At 36.7% G+C, this 15,099-nt stretch overlaps 1 protein-coding gene across 3 annotated transcripts in view; it reads right to left on the reverse strand.

Moving 5' to 3' along the window:
* The window catches only part of LOC150079457 (RNA-binding protein 5-like), a 51,925-nt gene extending 43,722 nt beyond the window's left edge, over nucleotides 1–8,203 (reverse strand). Inside the window, exon 1 of one of the 3 annotated variants that reach the window (XM_090384058.1) lies at nucleotides 8,097–8,203. The gene's annotated coding sequence lies outside the window, so the exon portion shown is untranslated. The other 2 variants (XM_090384057.1, XM_090384056.1) reach the window with 2 other exon arrangements.
* Nucleotides 8,204–15,099: the final 6,896 nt, after the last annotated feature.

Raw genomic sequence — 15,099 nt, forward strand, 5'->3', positions numbered from 1 at the left:
TAGATTAAGTAAACATTTTCTGAGTTTGGCTGCTGTTATAGCCAATTTATTTTTATTAATACACTGAATACAATAAAAAAATGCAACCTAACAGGTATTTCAATCAAATTTATCACCTTTTTTAACAGTATAAAGGGAAACCACAAATTAGTAGTTTACCGCAGAGTAATCAAAATTGAATACTCTTAAATTGTAATTCAAAAACAATGGAGTTTCCCCATTTTCAGGATAGCCTATTTCTTGCAGGTTCATACAAATCACCACCAGTACTAAATATTCTTTCACTTTCAACTGATGAAGCTGGTGCACTTTAATATTTCAAAGCTAGTTTACTCAGAAGAGGTAGTTTGTCTCGCATGTTTTTCCACCACAGAAATGGGCTATTGTTTCTAGGCAGTAATGGCAAACGTAAATACTGATTCAATTCTTGAGTGCAACACTGAATACTGCTTGTTTTTTTTTGAGGATTGCTTCTCTTATGAACTTACTCTGGGTGACATTTCTTCTGTTCCTTCGTTTTGAACACTATCCGTCTTAGCAGAAGCTAAGTCATCAAACAAATTTGAAAAAGTCATAGTAAAGCCTGGGGTATCTCGATCTTCAGAAGAACTGGTCGAAGCATATCCTGTTGAAATATCATCAAGAGAATACCCTCTTACCTCCACTGGATCTTGCTACAGAGCTTCTAAAAGCCAATCCTTTATTTTGTTTTTCATATCACATCTTTGAAATTTCATCTTAAATCTAGGATCTATAAAAGTAAATAAACACCAAGATTTATTTTCTATGTAAACGGAAAATCTTTTCATGATTGATCATTTAAGCTCTTCAACTGTGGTAAAAATTCCACTGAAATTATCATTTTGGACAGCTTTGGACATACATAAATTAAGAGTCGAAATTGTAGGGATTATCACTGAAGTGGTTGATTCTCTTTTACTAGTTTCTTTAGCAATTTCTTCAAACGGACCTAGGAGTTGGACAATCAATTTTTTCTACAAGATCCCACTGGTATAAACTTGATGTTGGAATATTGTTGCAAGAGCTTTTCACTGTTCTGTGTTTCTTTCCAACCAGTGGATACATTAGAATTAGCAGAGGCATATGATGCAAGATAGCAAGCTTATATAGTATCAGCAAAAAAAAAAACCTTCCAATTTCACCCATTCATTCACTCCAAATGTTGTCTAGTTCTGCCTTGAATTTATTTAAGTTGTTGACCTACAATACAACAGATGGAAGTTTGTTCCAACTATCAACCACCTGCTGGCTAAAGGCAAATTTCTGCACATCTATTCTACAACTGTCTTTCCTCAATTTGAATTTGTCTCTTCAGGTGAGTAATCTGAGCAAGAGGAAGAATCCCATAAGAATTGAGCTTGCTCAAACCATTCAAGGCCTTATACACCTTGATTAGATCACCTCACAGGTGCCTAGTCTCAAGATGAAGCAATTTGCAAAACTTAAGCCTTTCTTGGTAACAGCAACGCTATATTCCACTCACCAATCTCGTTGCCCTTCTCTGTGCTTGTTCAAACAGCTCTACATCCTTCTTAAAATGAGGCCTCCAGACCAGTATGCAGTACTCAAGGTGTGGCCTGACCATTGCCTTATACCAGGGTACAATCACCTCCTTATCCCTGCTAGCAAAATTCCTGTATATCATTGACAAGACAGCATGAGCTACTCTTGCAGCCTGTCTGCACTGCTCAGAAAACCATATCTGACTGCACAATTACCCCAAGTCCTTTTCATTTTCCACTACCCATTGTAGCAACTTGCCCTTAATGCCATACTGCTCAGTACAGTAGTCTTCCATGTGCAAAAGTATCAAAAGCTTTCCTAAAATCCAAGTATATAATATCAAAATTATTTTTTGCATCCAGTTCCTTTGTGATCACATCATAGTATCCAATCAAATTTGTCAGACAAGACTTCCCCTTAACAAACCTGTGCTGTGTCTGAACTATAACTGCAATCTTGTCCAGATGATCCTGCATTGCTTCTTTAACCAGTGACTCCATTATTTTCCCTGGAACAGAAGGAAGTTATTGAAGATACACCTTGAATTAATTTATGCTTCTCTGAATTTAGCTGCTCCTGTATTTCCATTAATTTGTTAACTGCTGAAGCAGAATGGCTGAAGTATTTCACAATATTCCTATTAATAGTAACAACAGTCCTTAGCCTGCTGGGCAAACATGTAATCATTTACTGAAAAATTGCAATGTGTGTATGAAACATGATTGTGACTGTAAACCGGTACAAGTGACCCCAGCTACCATATTTGCTCCAGAATCTCGCAGTATAAGGAAGACTGCTTTTTGAGATCTTATATTCTTCTAGCACATTGTTCAACTCTTCACTGATCGATATCCCTGTATGAGAGCCTGAAAATGGAAGAATTATTAGGACAGCCCTGTGTTGTTCAAACTCACTTGAAAGCCAGTGGCTGTAATACTCAGAAATTGAGAATTATTTGTAGTAGCTGTCCAAATATCAGTGGTTAAAGAAATATTGATGGCTTTATCAAGGTGTTTGAAGTTTTGTTTTTATCTTCTGAAATATATCTGGATATCAGTGAAATATTTTCTACTTGGAATATTATAATTTGGGCAAATTTTTTTTAATAGCTTTTGGAATCCAATGTCATGTGTTATAGAATATGGTTGAAGGTCAACAGCTATCATTTCTCCAATTAAATAATGGAGCTCTTTAGCCTTGTGGTCATTAACATCCCAAAAGCTTCTTCTTTATTAATACTGCTTCTATAGTAGTTTGCACTTTAGTAGGAGGTTCAGTGGTGGTGCTACTTCCCAAACATTCAGCATATGTCCTTTTCAACTTATCTGATGCTTCTGTTTCTTTTGGATGGAACTTTTTGATATGATTCATCATATTTGTGGTTGTAAATGTTTTGGTTGTTTTACCACCCCTTGATATGGTGGTTTCACATAAATTACATATGCAAACAGTTTTGTCCTTTGGATTTATTGCAAAATACTTCCATGCAGTACTTGGTGCCATAATGATCACTTTGACAATTACTTAAATCCAGGGCTGTAGTGGAGGGTATACACCATATACTCTCTAAATTTTTTTTTTAGGTGAATAGCATATACCTTCTGGTTTTTGAAAGACTTGAAAAAACAAATATTATTAAAATATTTACTGAAAATTAAAAAATAAATTTATCAGAATTTGATTCCTAGGCAATACTTATAATTTTATGCAACTTCTATGAGACCAAAGTGAATTAAATTAATAAGCCTGATAGGCACAATATACTCTACTTTTAACATTCATACAGTATACCTTCTGCTGTATTTACAACTACAGTACTGCTTAAATATTAATAAAATTTAATCTGAAAAAATATTAAGAGGGATTAGAAACACATTATGGATTAATAAGGTGTGCAAAGAAACTGAATACAACATGGGGCGAAGGTAAATAAAGCCGACACGAGAACCACAGGAAACTAATTGATAACATGCATCATCTGTTTACGGAGAATGCAGTGAAAAACTGTGGTAGTGGAAAAGCAGTTTGTCGGGTACGTTTCCCGTAATTTGCCATGATTCTCGTGTTGACTTTCGTTCCAAATTTCCAGCATCCCCCTCGTAAATAACATTTTCAAGTTCAAATTTTGACAAAAATAACCATGAATATGTATTCTAACACCATTATTAATACTGAAAATAACAAAATATCACTTCAATTTACCTATAAAACCATTAAAAATCATTAAACTCATTGGTGACAAGTAGAACTGTCAGTCCCCAGCGCTGCCAAAAGTCCAGAATGGTAGCAACATAGAAAATCGAGTAGAAAAAAAAAAATTTTTTCATCCAAGAGTTGCAATTCTTCTTAACAGGTTCAAGTGAGATGGGCAGACTATCAAAGTAGGAGTCACGTGAGTGGCGTTTAACCATCTGTGTGTATCAGGGAAATGCTTCTGGGATGCAAATGATGTATCGGTGTCAGCAGGATGCAAAAAATGCCCACAAGCAGTTGGTCTAAAAGAATTAGTTACATATACTTATAAAACTAGTTACAGTTATGTAACTAGTTTTCTGTAATTGAACACTCTTACACATGAACCACTGTAATATTCCATATATTAGTATTATTCAGTTGATATTTGACTGCATGTACTGTACTATAATTAATACTGAAATACACCTTGACTTTTTCAGTTTGTTTGGGGATTTTTTAGGCACATCAGCATCTATGGCCACAGTACAGCAGACTTTTTCAGTGGGCTGCTGACTATGTTAGGAAAGCATTGTAATGACTAATCAGCCGGTAATCAGGCAATTTTCTTATCAGTGCAACTCTAATTACCAACATTTTCTTTATTAAACAAAACCTGAAGCTCAAAATCTTTATGTGACATTAGATTTTGAATAATAATTTTGAAATCATTTATCAAAATTAGTCAAATCACCTATTTTAATCTCAATTATTATTATTTTTTTATTTATTTGTTGGACAGGGCAATTTTTTCCTGCCCTAATAAGTCATTTAAAAATACAAGTTTCCCAGCTGCCCATACACACTAACTGTATGTACTACCATACAGGTTACATAAAATTAGCATAATCAGATTATACACTTTTAACAACAAAAATGCTGACATTTCATGTTTAATGATGAATCCAATGGCATTGATAGGTTCAACAAAGCTAACAATGATTATAAACATTTTAGTTAAATTTTATCTGTAGCTATGACATTATATACATTTATGGTATTTTAATATGCCAGTTATTTTATACCATTCTTGTATATTTATGAAATCAATATATTTTATGTATTTAATTACTTCTATTATTTCAAATAAGGAAGATATATAAAATCGGTGTGTTGTCTGTGGTTATTTTAATAAAAATTTAATCCTGCAATGATTAAATATATATTTTTAGAGGCCTATACTTTGTGTACTGAAATGTATTAAAGAAAATTATTTACTTCTTATTGAATCTAGCACATTTCATTACCTAATTCTGTGTATTCATGCATTTAATATACTAGCATTTTTAAGTATCATTCATTTTTTTAAAATTTATATAATACACTCCTTATACTGAAAAAAATTTTCTGTTTGACAATACACACACACACATATATATATATATATATATATATTTTTTATATATATGTATATATATATATAAATATACACATACACTCAGTGATTAATGAATTGTGATAACCCCATCCATAATGGGCTATGCCACAGCTCCAGTTTAAAAAGCCAAACAGCTTCCTAGGCTAGAGCAGCGATAATTTGCACCTGGCATCATGCAAATAAAAGTGATAAAGTAGTATTTATGGGGTGTAGTAAAGACATCGCAGAATTTCAAAATGGTCTGATTGTGGGAGTTCATGCATTGGGTGCTTCCATATCAGAAACTGCATGTCTTGTCAGATGCTCACGGCCCACTGTGGTTAAGGTGTACAAAGCATGGTGTTGAATTGGTCAAACCATCTCCCAAAAACAGAACTGTAGAGGATTACACAAGGTGGATGTTTGTGGGAAGCGAATGGCACAGCACATTGTACGGGATCAACAGCAAATCACTGTGCAACAGTTGGCACTTTGATACAACATGGATAATGCAAGAACTATATCCCAAATGACAACGCATCTCTCACACACACACACACACACACACAGATGTACGGAGTTCAGCAGCAGACAACACAAGAGACACCCTCTCCTCACCAATGATCATCGATGGCAAATGTTGTCGTCAACATTTGCCATCGATGATCATTCAACTAGAAACAAGTGTGCTGGTCAGATGAGTCTAAATACCTGATGCCTTCATGTGTGGTACAAGCAACATGAGTCCATGAACCATCATGCATGGTGCCCATTATCCAGGAAGGTGGCAGTGTTTGAATAATATGGGGCATGTTTTTCTGGCAATAACTAGGATCCCTGGTGCATATATATCAACGTTTCACTGGTGAGGTCTACCAGCAGCTCTTAGGAGACCATGTGCACCCTGCCACATTTCTTTTTTTCCTGAACAGAAATGAAATCTTTCAAGGCTATAACATGCCATATCATCAGGCCCACACTGTGCACAAGTGATTCAAGGAAGACAGTGAAGATATCACCCATCTTGATTGGCTTCCAAATTTGCCTAACTTGAATCCAATTGAACACCTGTGGAATGGTTTGGAATGGAAAGTGGAACATAGCAAGGCCACTGTAGCCTAGTGGTCAGGTGTGCGGGTGCATAAGTACACATGCCTTGAGTGACCAGGGTTCAAGCCCATGACTGCTGAATACGGTACTGTTTCTTGTATTCTGTCTATCTTGTGAACTCCTCTGACTGTTTGGTCGTCCCGGAGTATAAACAGAAAATTTAATTTAATTAAATTTTTTTTAATATGGACACAAGCATAATTTATTCCAACATTGTGCCGTGCAGATCCCTACAGATGTCTTCAGACCTCTAGTGGAGTCAATGCACAGCTAACGGCTGTTATCTGTGACCCAGAATGGTACTATGTAGGTGATCATAATTCAGTGATCACTGAGTATATACATCTCTCACTACTAATAAAAATTATAAAAAAATAATAATAAAAATCACTAGGTGCAATATAAATGATGGTACTTAAATATAGTCGACAAGTTACTTGAAGGCTTGAAACTTTACTATCAAAACTCAACACCTCTAATACTCTTCAAGGGGAGGGAAAATCAACAGTCTAAGGGCAGTAGTTTCAAATGTTAATTAGCATTGCCTACCATCTTTATATGGCAGTCCAGAATTTGGAAGTGTATGTTTCTACAGTGATTACTGAGCTGAAAAACAAACCATTCTTTAAAATGAAAAGGTTAGGTTAGACTATGTATACAATGCCATAGATGAGATTTTTAATCAGCTTCTTTTTAAATTACTATTACTAAACTAAACACCATAAACAGAATGCCTCTCCATGCAGATAAAAGCATTAATAAAACACCAATTAAATGCTTTGATAAAATTTTAAGGACTAGCCATTCAACCAACATGCTGATGCCATTTTCATTCATGGAAACTTACTAAGTGGGTAGGTAACTTGGTTAATAAGTGGGTGGCAACAGCAACCACTGCAACCAGAATACTACTAAATAAGTATTGAATAATTTTCATTTATTTTTCATCTTTCTATGCTAAATATAAGCAAACAGCACAGACAGATGATAAAATAAGTAATTGGATGAAATATCATGACTTAATTAACAGATGCAATGGAAACTATTGAGCACCAATAAAATAGTCTAAAATTTCTTAATGTGAATAAACAGAAAACTGGTAGTTAAAAATCAACACAAATATAATCACACTACAAATATCAACACAAATATAATCACACTCCTAGAAAACAACACTTTATTTAATCCATTAGGTGACAAAATTTCATCTGCCTAGTGTACCTACATCCCTTTTAAACACAAATGTGCACTTCTTTAAAATTAAAAATGTCATAACATTCAGATTGCTAAAACTCAATTATGTTCTCAATAAATATAGTCTAACATAATTACTTATGGATTAAAAAATGTATGTACATAACTAAAATTATCATTTACTTAAATAGCAATTAATGTTTTATTACCTACTGAGGGATAATCTCACATCTTGTCTATCAAAACAATGACAAAGGGCTACGAAAGCAAGTTTTAGCTCGAAATTATGAAAATTTTTCACTTTGCTTGATTAAATATGGTCACACCATGAAATTACTTAGTTGGGCTTACCAGTGATAATAGGGACGAAAAGTATTATTCAAGTGGCCGTTGTTGGAGTGCAATGAATGTACACTCAAATGGACTTCATTTCCCAATACGCCGAAGTAAACGTGATAACTACACTTGCAGTCATTAAAAGGCAAAGGAACTTAGCAAATTCTCAGATTTGTCTATTTTAATGTATGCCATGCACCTCTTGACTGAAAGCACTATTTTAAGGAATTATATGTTGAATATAGTGCCAACTGTTTAAAATTTCGCTAGATCGCATTGTGATTTTTGTTAGCGGATGCATTAGTGTAGCCAAAAACCAAAGAAAGCGAGAATATCGCCTCACCTTTACTTGAATATAATGAACTTTATATAAACTCTACTCTTTATATGACGCTTAATATAATTCATGGACACTTCACTGTAATTAACATTCACAGATAATTATCAACATACGCAATTAAAAAAACAACTTCCCAAATTGTTAATAACAAAAACGCTACAGGCGCCACCCCACAAAAGATAGATGTTACTGACATCTACAATGGTAAGAAGCCATTATCCATAGTTGATTGAGTGATAATAGAGTAAATTTTCCAAAATAAATTTCTAATCAAGCGGTATCATTTTTACGCACTCCCGGTCAAGGCCCTTTTTTGTTCAATTAGATTTCACAAAACTTCAAGGTAAAAATCATGATCCTCAGATCGAAACAACTACAATTCGGCTTCACTTCACATCTTAACTAAAAATCTTTTTTTTTTCTTTTTTTTCAAAACAAAAACAAAGAACTGTTTCTTAGAACACAATGGTTTTTTGCGAAGGAAAAATTATTAGAGACAATGTTCACAACAGTAAGAAAATTAATTTAATTTACCTTAAAGGACTATTCCTTTTGCCTGAACCTTCTAATAATTACTCCACGCCATCCTTAATCCTTTATTAATCACATGGATTGTATTAGAAATTTGGCGCAATCACTTACAGAGGCCGACGTTGTAGAAAATCGCTAAGCGCGAAACATTTGAAAAGATACCAAATTTTACTCCTACAACGTAAGACAGATCTTCAACGTTCATACAAAAAAGTCCCAATGTTGTTGTTGTTGTTGTTGTTGTTGTTGTTGTTGTTGTTGTTGTTGTTGTTGTTGTTGTTGTTGTTGAAGGTTTTGGCACAAGGACTACATTGTGCCTTTCAAGTTATTAGCATAATAGTTTTAAGGTTGTAAGTTTTTAGAGGGTGAGAGAACATCTTCATCTTCTTTAGAAAGGAGAAAAGTTCATCTTGGTCTGCTTCATTTCCTAACATGTGCTTCACCATTATAGGCTCCTGCAAACTTTTGTGAGACAGGAATGTTTCTAGCCTTTCTCGCTAATAACAGCAGCAGTCAAGTGAAATATGATTCACTGTGAGTACATTATGGCAGTGGGTACACTGTGGAGGGCATTCGCTTCTGAGAATGCCCTCCACATTGTACTCACTGTGTTCTGAGAATGGTAAAGGTGTTATATCAGATTGTCCAATGCGCGCTTTTGCAAGAATCACTTCAACTTTTCTTACGTTCCTGGTGCTGGAAGTCCAAAATGATGACTAGGTCTTAATTTCCATAAATTTGTTGTTGCTATGTTCTTGTCTTCTTTTCCATTGCGGGTAGTAATCTTTTTGTATAATGCTTTTGTAACCTTGAACAGCAACCTTCATGTCAATTAAATTTGAACATAATATGTTGTTTTGATGCCTGATCTGCGTTTTCATTTCCGAGTATGGGACCTAGCATAATACCGTTGTATGTTGTTTGCCTAGTAGCTGGATCAGTTCGGATTTCAAAGAGCTTAAAGAATCAATATACAATATATGATATGCTGTGGGCTAATTTCACAATCTAGAAGCTTAGGAGTGAGAGAGATAGTTCTCAACAGAAATTGATGAAATCTCTTGATAGAGAAGCTGCTGCTGCTGTTGTTGTTGTTGTTGTTGTTGGATTTTAGGCGCATCGGCTATTTAGGCCAAGTTGCTCCGTGTATATTGTCTGTGAATTGAGTGCGCTTTATGGTCAATTTTCTGTTTTGCTGTAAGAAAAACTTGAGTTTCCGGGAGAAAAACCATTCTACCCTCACCTGAGACAGACTATCTCAGCCACGTTGTGAAAAATACCCATACAAATTCCTCACGTCATCGACGGGATTCGAACTCAGGTCTTTCCCACCTGGTGTGGGAAGAACGGCAGGTAGAGAAGCAGAAACAGTGAAAGCAGATAACACTGCCGCAGCACCAACTGTTTTATCTGATTTCGAACCATCATCTCAATATATGTGATTATATTCAATACATAGTGACATAGTGTTTTTTGACAAGCAGCACCGGTGCTCTCGCACAACTCCGCATTTGAATCTCTTGTGAAGTAAGACAGTACTGTCAAGGCCAGATAGCATATGTTAGTGTATGTTCAAGTTTGCTTAATGCGGTTTATGTTGTTCTTCTGCTTGCTTAATGCGGTTTACGTTGTTCTTCTGCTTGCTTAATGCGGTTTATGTTGTTCATCTGCTTGCTTAGCCTAGGGTCTGTGGAGCACCACAGACCGCTAGTTACTCACTGGCACTGGGAGCCGGAGCAGGTAAGTGGGAAGAGAACTCTGGCTAGCTGACCCTGGGGTTAGCCTGAGCTTCCCAGGGAGGGCAAAAAAAAAAAAAAAAAAAAAAAGAAAAGAAAAAAAAATTCTTTTTTGAAATAGGAGAAGGGGTGAGAGATTGAGAAGAAGAAAGAGGGAGAGGTAGAGGGGGGAGCCCACCCTACCTCAGGAAGAAGAGAAAAGATTGTGAGGTCAAGTGACCCACAAAGTCAGGTTGCCTAATAGCATTACCCTGCATTTGACAAGTGAAATGCCAGTCCCACTCCCAGGGGAGTATTTATGTGAGTTCCTACACAAGTAGGAAAATCAGATATTGTTCTACACCTCTCTTCGAGGTGTAGAACAATATCAAATTTTGTGAGTGGGTTCCACATTGGGCAAGGGCCCAGCGTCAGCAATTAAATCTTCTTCAACCAAGGGTGACTTGTAGGCAATGAGCAGTGTCCCACACTGGGTAGTGGATTTGGATCATCTTCTCTTAGGGGATGAGAGGAGGCACATGGATTCATGAAGCTCAAGGATTGCTTGGAGTTCTTGTGTCTATTGTAGAAAAGTCCTTTTGGATTGGTGGGTTTGTAAGATAGCTCCCTTTGTGAACGTGAAGAGATTCCTGTTATGTCAGGCTAAAGATCAATATCATGTTGGTGTTTTCTTTGTTTCCATTCAGGGTATGTTCTGTGAATTGAGTTTCGGGTTCATTATATGATGGGGATGCGCTGAACAGATTGCTGTATGTGAATTTGACGCATTTCAAATACAGTCTGGACAAAAGTACTGAAGGCTTTGTAGTTGGTTTTGTCAATTATGTAGAGATGTTCCTGGGTACTGGGTATATTTCCAGTTCTGGTAATTAGGAGACCTCTGGGTAAATCATAAAGAGGGCAATTCTACATAAGATGAATCCAGTCTTCATTGTCACCGCATGTGCAGAGAGGAGAATCGGTGAGACCCAGGGTATGCAGCTTGGCCCGAAACGATCCATGACCAGTGAGGAAAAACGAGACGTGAAGGCCTGGTGAGTACTACGGAGGAGGTTTTGGTGCAGTTATCAAAACTTGTGGAAGAAATCTATTAGTTGTTTCACCTTTTAGCTGTTTGCTCCCAAGATCTTTGCCAATGCTGGAAAAGCTTAGAGTAAATCTGTTTCATGTCGTTTTTTGGATCATTAGCTAGATCGAGTGTTATATCCAGAATGGTGGTGGGAATTCCTCTCTTTATGCGGTATGCAAGGCCGCAACGAATAACCTCCAGATCCAGAGGAAGAGTACCTGCTAAGACCTGCAGGGCAGGATTACTGACTGTGCGGCAAGCTCTGGTCACAGTGAGTAGGATATTGCATTGAATTGTATGTAACGTTGCTTTATTACGTGCAATGATGGCACGAGGGAACCATATGCCTGCACCATAGCACACAGATGGTAAGAAGATGGTTTTGTAAAGTAGCATGAGAATCCTCCTCTTCATACCCCAATCTGCTCTGCTAATTCTTACGATCATGGCAGTATAACGACGTATTTTGTTGGAGAGGTAATTAAGATGAGGTAAGAATGTTAATCGGAAGTCGAAAGTTATTCCTAGATATTTTAGTTCTGTTTTGAGTTGCAATGTCTGCCCAGGGATTTCAATTTGGGGCAGTCTTCTTATGTCCAAGGATCCTTTGAGGAGGATAGTTTTCGTTTTTTCCCCAGAGATGACTAACTTGTGGTTGTTTACCCAATTTTGGAGGATCGTTAAGACAGGGGAGGCAATTTTCTCAAGCTGAGTTCTAGAATCAGCTTTGATAAGGAGGATGAGGTCATCTGCATAAACCATGCAGTCCACAGGACCTAGTTCCATAAGAAGAAATTCATCTAGTATTAAGTTCCAGAAGTAGGGCCCAAGAACTGAGCCCTGTGGACAACCTCTAACAACTGGTCGGGAAGTTTTCTGAAAATTTGTTTGAACAGTTACTGAGCGATTGAAGAGGTAGTTCTGGAGATAGCGGTAGAGGTTGAGTGGAATATTGAGTTGACGTGATCTCCTGACAATGCTGGGCCACCAGATGGAATCGAAGGTACCAGCAAAATCAATGAAGATAGCCAGTAGATATTTTTCTGTGGTTGATTTTGCTGTGTTGAGGTGATTGTTCATAGCGTCTTTAGTGGAGTCTCCTGGCTTAAAGCCATTCTGCTTTGGAGAGTCTGAGTTGGCTGTCTGGTAGTAGGTGGATAATCTGGATTGAAGCAGCCGCTCCATTATCTTGCACAAGACCGGAGAGGAGCAATGGGGCGGTAAGATTTGGGCAGAGTGGGATCGTTATCTGGACCTTTTAGGATGAGTCAAAGCACCGCCTGTTTCCAAGAATCAGGGAAATATACAAATTTCAGTGTGAGTAGTATGACATTGTCTTTTACTTAAGCTGGCAAGAAACTGCGCCCTCGTGGGTATCACAGTTACTAGAATCGCCATCCTACCCACACCGGAGGGGACAAGACTAGAGTTCGAATCCCGTGGATGACGTGAGGAATTTTGATTGGCCTTTTTCACAACGAGGGTAGCAAGGTTTTTCTACGGGAAACTCAGGCTTTTAGTACAGCAAACAGAAAATTGACCACAGAACACACACTATACACGGAGCAATATGGCGTTAGTCGCTGCTGCTCCTAAAACTCCATTACAACAAAAACAGCATGAGAATGTGTAAGTAACTGACTGATACAAACAAAAATTTAACTACAGTTGTAGCCCAACTATATTTTTTCAATCTGTAGATTCCAATCTAAAGTAATCTCATACAGACTATGACCCAGGTTTATTGAAATGCAGAATATTTCTATTTTAAGGCTGGAAAAGGTATGGAGAAATAGGATGATTTAGCAGGCGCCAAACTTTGGATGCACAAACAACTAATAGAATTTTCCTGCTGAGATGTAAAGGTTCACGTGAGCTTCTACATATAAACTTTGAGCTGGTGAAGTTCTAAAGGTCGCTGATTCGCTTGCTCTCTCCCAGCTCCTGCGTACTTCATATATTTTTACAGGCCCGAAAATAAATCCAAGAGAGCCTGAGCTTGGGCCACCCTCCAGCGTGTAGTTCGTGGAGCAACTGAGCCAGTGCACCTCGGTCAATTCGACATTGGTTATAACTGCAAAGAAGAGGTTAACACTTGCTTTATTTCTAAAAGAAAAGGAGTTGGCATAGAAGAATAAACTTATTGCGGATTTTTCAATGGTAACCCTAAACTAGGGTAATCAGATGTTTGAAAAAGATAAGTTGCATTGCCATGCATTAAGGAAAAGCATTTCTGCAATTTGCATAAATTAAGCATTTCTTGGTAAGGGTAACCCATTGTTCCCCTCACCAAACTCGTTTCCCTTCGCTGTATTCTTTCCACAAGCAGAGCCGCCTCAAGTGGGTAGGCGAGGTAAGAGTCGCTTACGGGAGACAGTTCCCAGGGCGCCAAAATTTTTTTTTTACACATACAAGCGGAACTCTATTTAACGAACTTCTTAATAGCGAAATTTTCAATTTAGCGATTTTTTTTTTAAATTTTTCCTTCTTAATTATATTTAATAAATATTGACTCAACTATATCATTATCAACTGATCCAGGTAATTCGTCAGAAAACCTAACAAAGAAACAACGCGATTTTTTGATTCAAAATTATCCTACTCAAATTAAAAATTGGGAATATCCTTCCGATTAAAGTCAAAAGAAAATTTTCAGGTGTTTATTATATGAAAATTGTGAAAAAAGTGGAGAAAAGGGTCAAAGGTTACTTTATTCGTCATCGTGAAATTCTATATTTTGCTTTCATTGCATATGGCGATTGTAAAAACCAACTAAGTAATCAATTTGGACAGTAATTGCAGAAATTTATGTGCCATTTTAGGTAAGCATGAAACAAGTACAGTACATATTAAAAATCATAAAAAATGGCATAAAAATCATAAAACTAAAAAAAAAAACAAGTGTAGTAGATATTAAAAATCACAGTCGCTAAAGACAAACATTACAATCGACGCTGGACAATAGCGATTATGTGACATAGAAAAAAAGAGGTATTGGTATTCGGTAATTGAAAGAATAATATATATGATACTATTTTTAGCAAGGCAGTGTATAGCGTTTGGGGCATCTTCAAAAGATTTATATGAAAATAACAATGGCAACTTTTTAAAACTTACTGAAACAATTGCTAAATTGATTCAGAACATACACTGTGCTGCCATTTATTAGGTACACCTACCTAGTAGAGTGCTAAGCCTCCTTCAGCATTCAAAACAGCCTGAATTCGTTAGGCATGGATTGAACAAGATGCTGAAAACGTTGTGCAGGAATGGAGTACCATGCAGACATGAGTGTGTCACGCAGTTTTTTTTTTTTTTTTTTTTATGAGAACCCCAAACACGAGAGGTATTATAACCTATAGTACTTAGTACCGTGCTTGGGTTGGAGGTTGAGAAGACGAAAGAAGATATTTGTTGATATTGGACTTGAACATCTGTAGATTGTAATTTTCAGGAAATACGTATGAAGGAAAGTTGTTCCAGAAAACGGCAGTTGAATGAATAAATGAGGAAGATGAAAAGTTGGTTCTGTAGGTTTGAAGTTGGACAGTAAATGGATGTTGGCTGGTGGCGGCACGTGTTCGGACTGTTTTGAAAGAGAGAGTGGGAATTATAGAAGCCAATTCAGAAGAACAGTGCCCATGGAAGTATCTGTAGAAGAGGCATGCAG

Source organism: Mastigoproctus giganteus, chromosome 10 (assembly GCF_048544385.1).
Source record: "Mastigoproctus giganteus isolate SK-2022 chromosome 10, ASM4854438v1, whole genome shotgun sequence".
Classification (NCBI taxonomy): Eukaryota; Metazoa; Arthropoda; class Arachnida; order Uropygi; family Thelyphonidae; genus Mastigoproctus; species Mastigoproctus giganteus.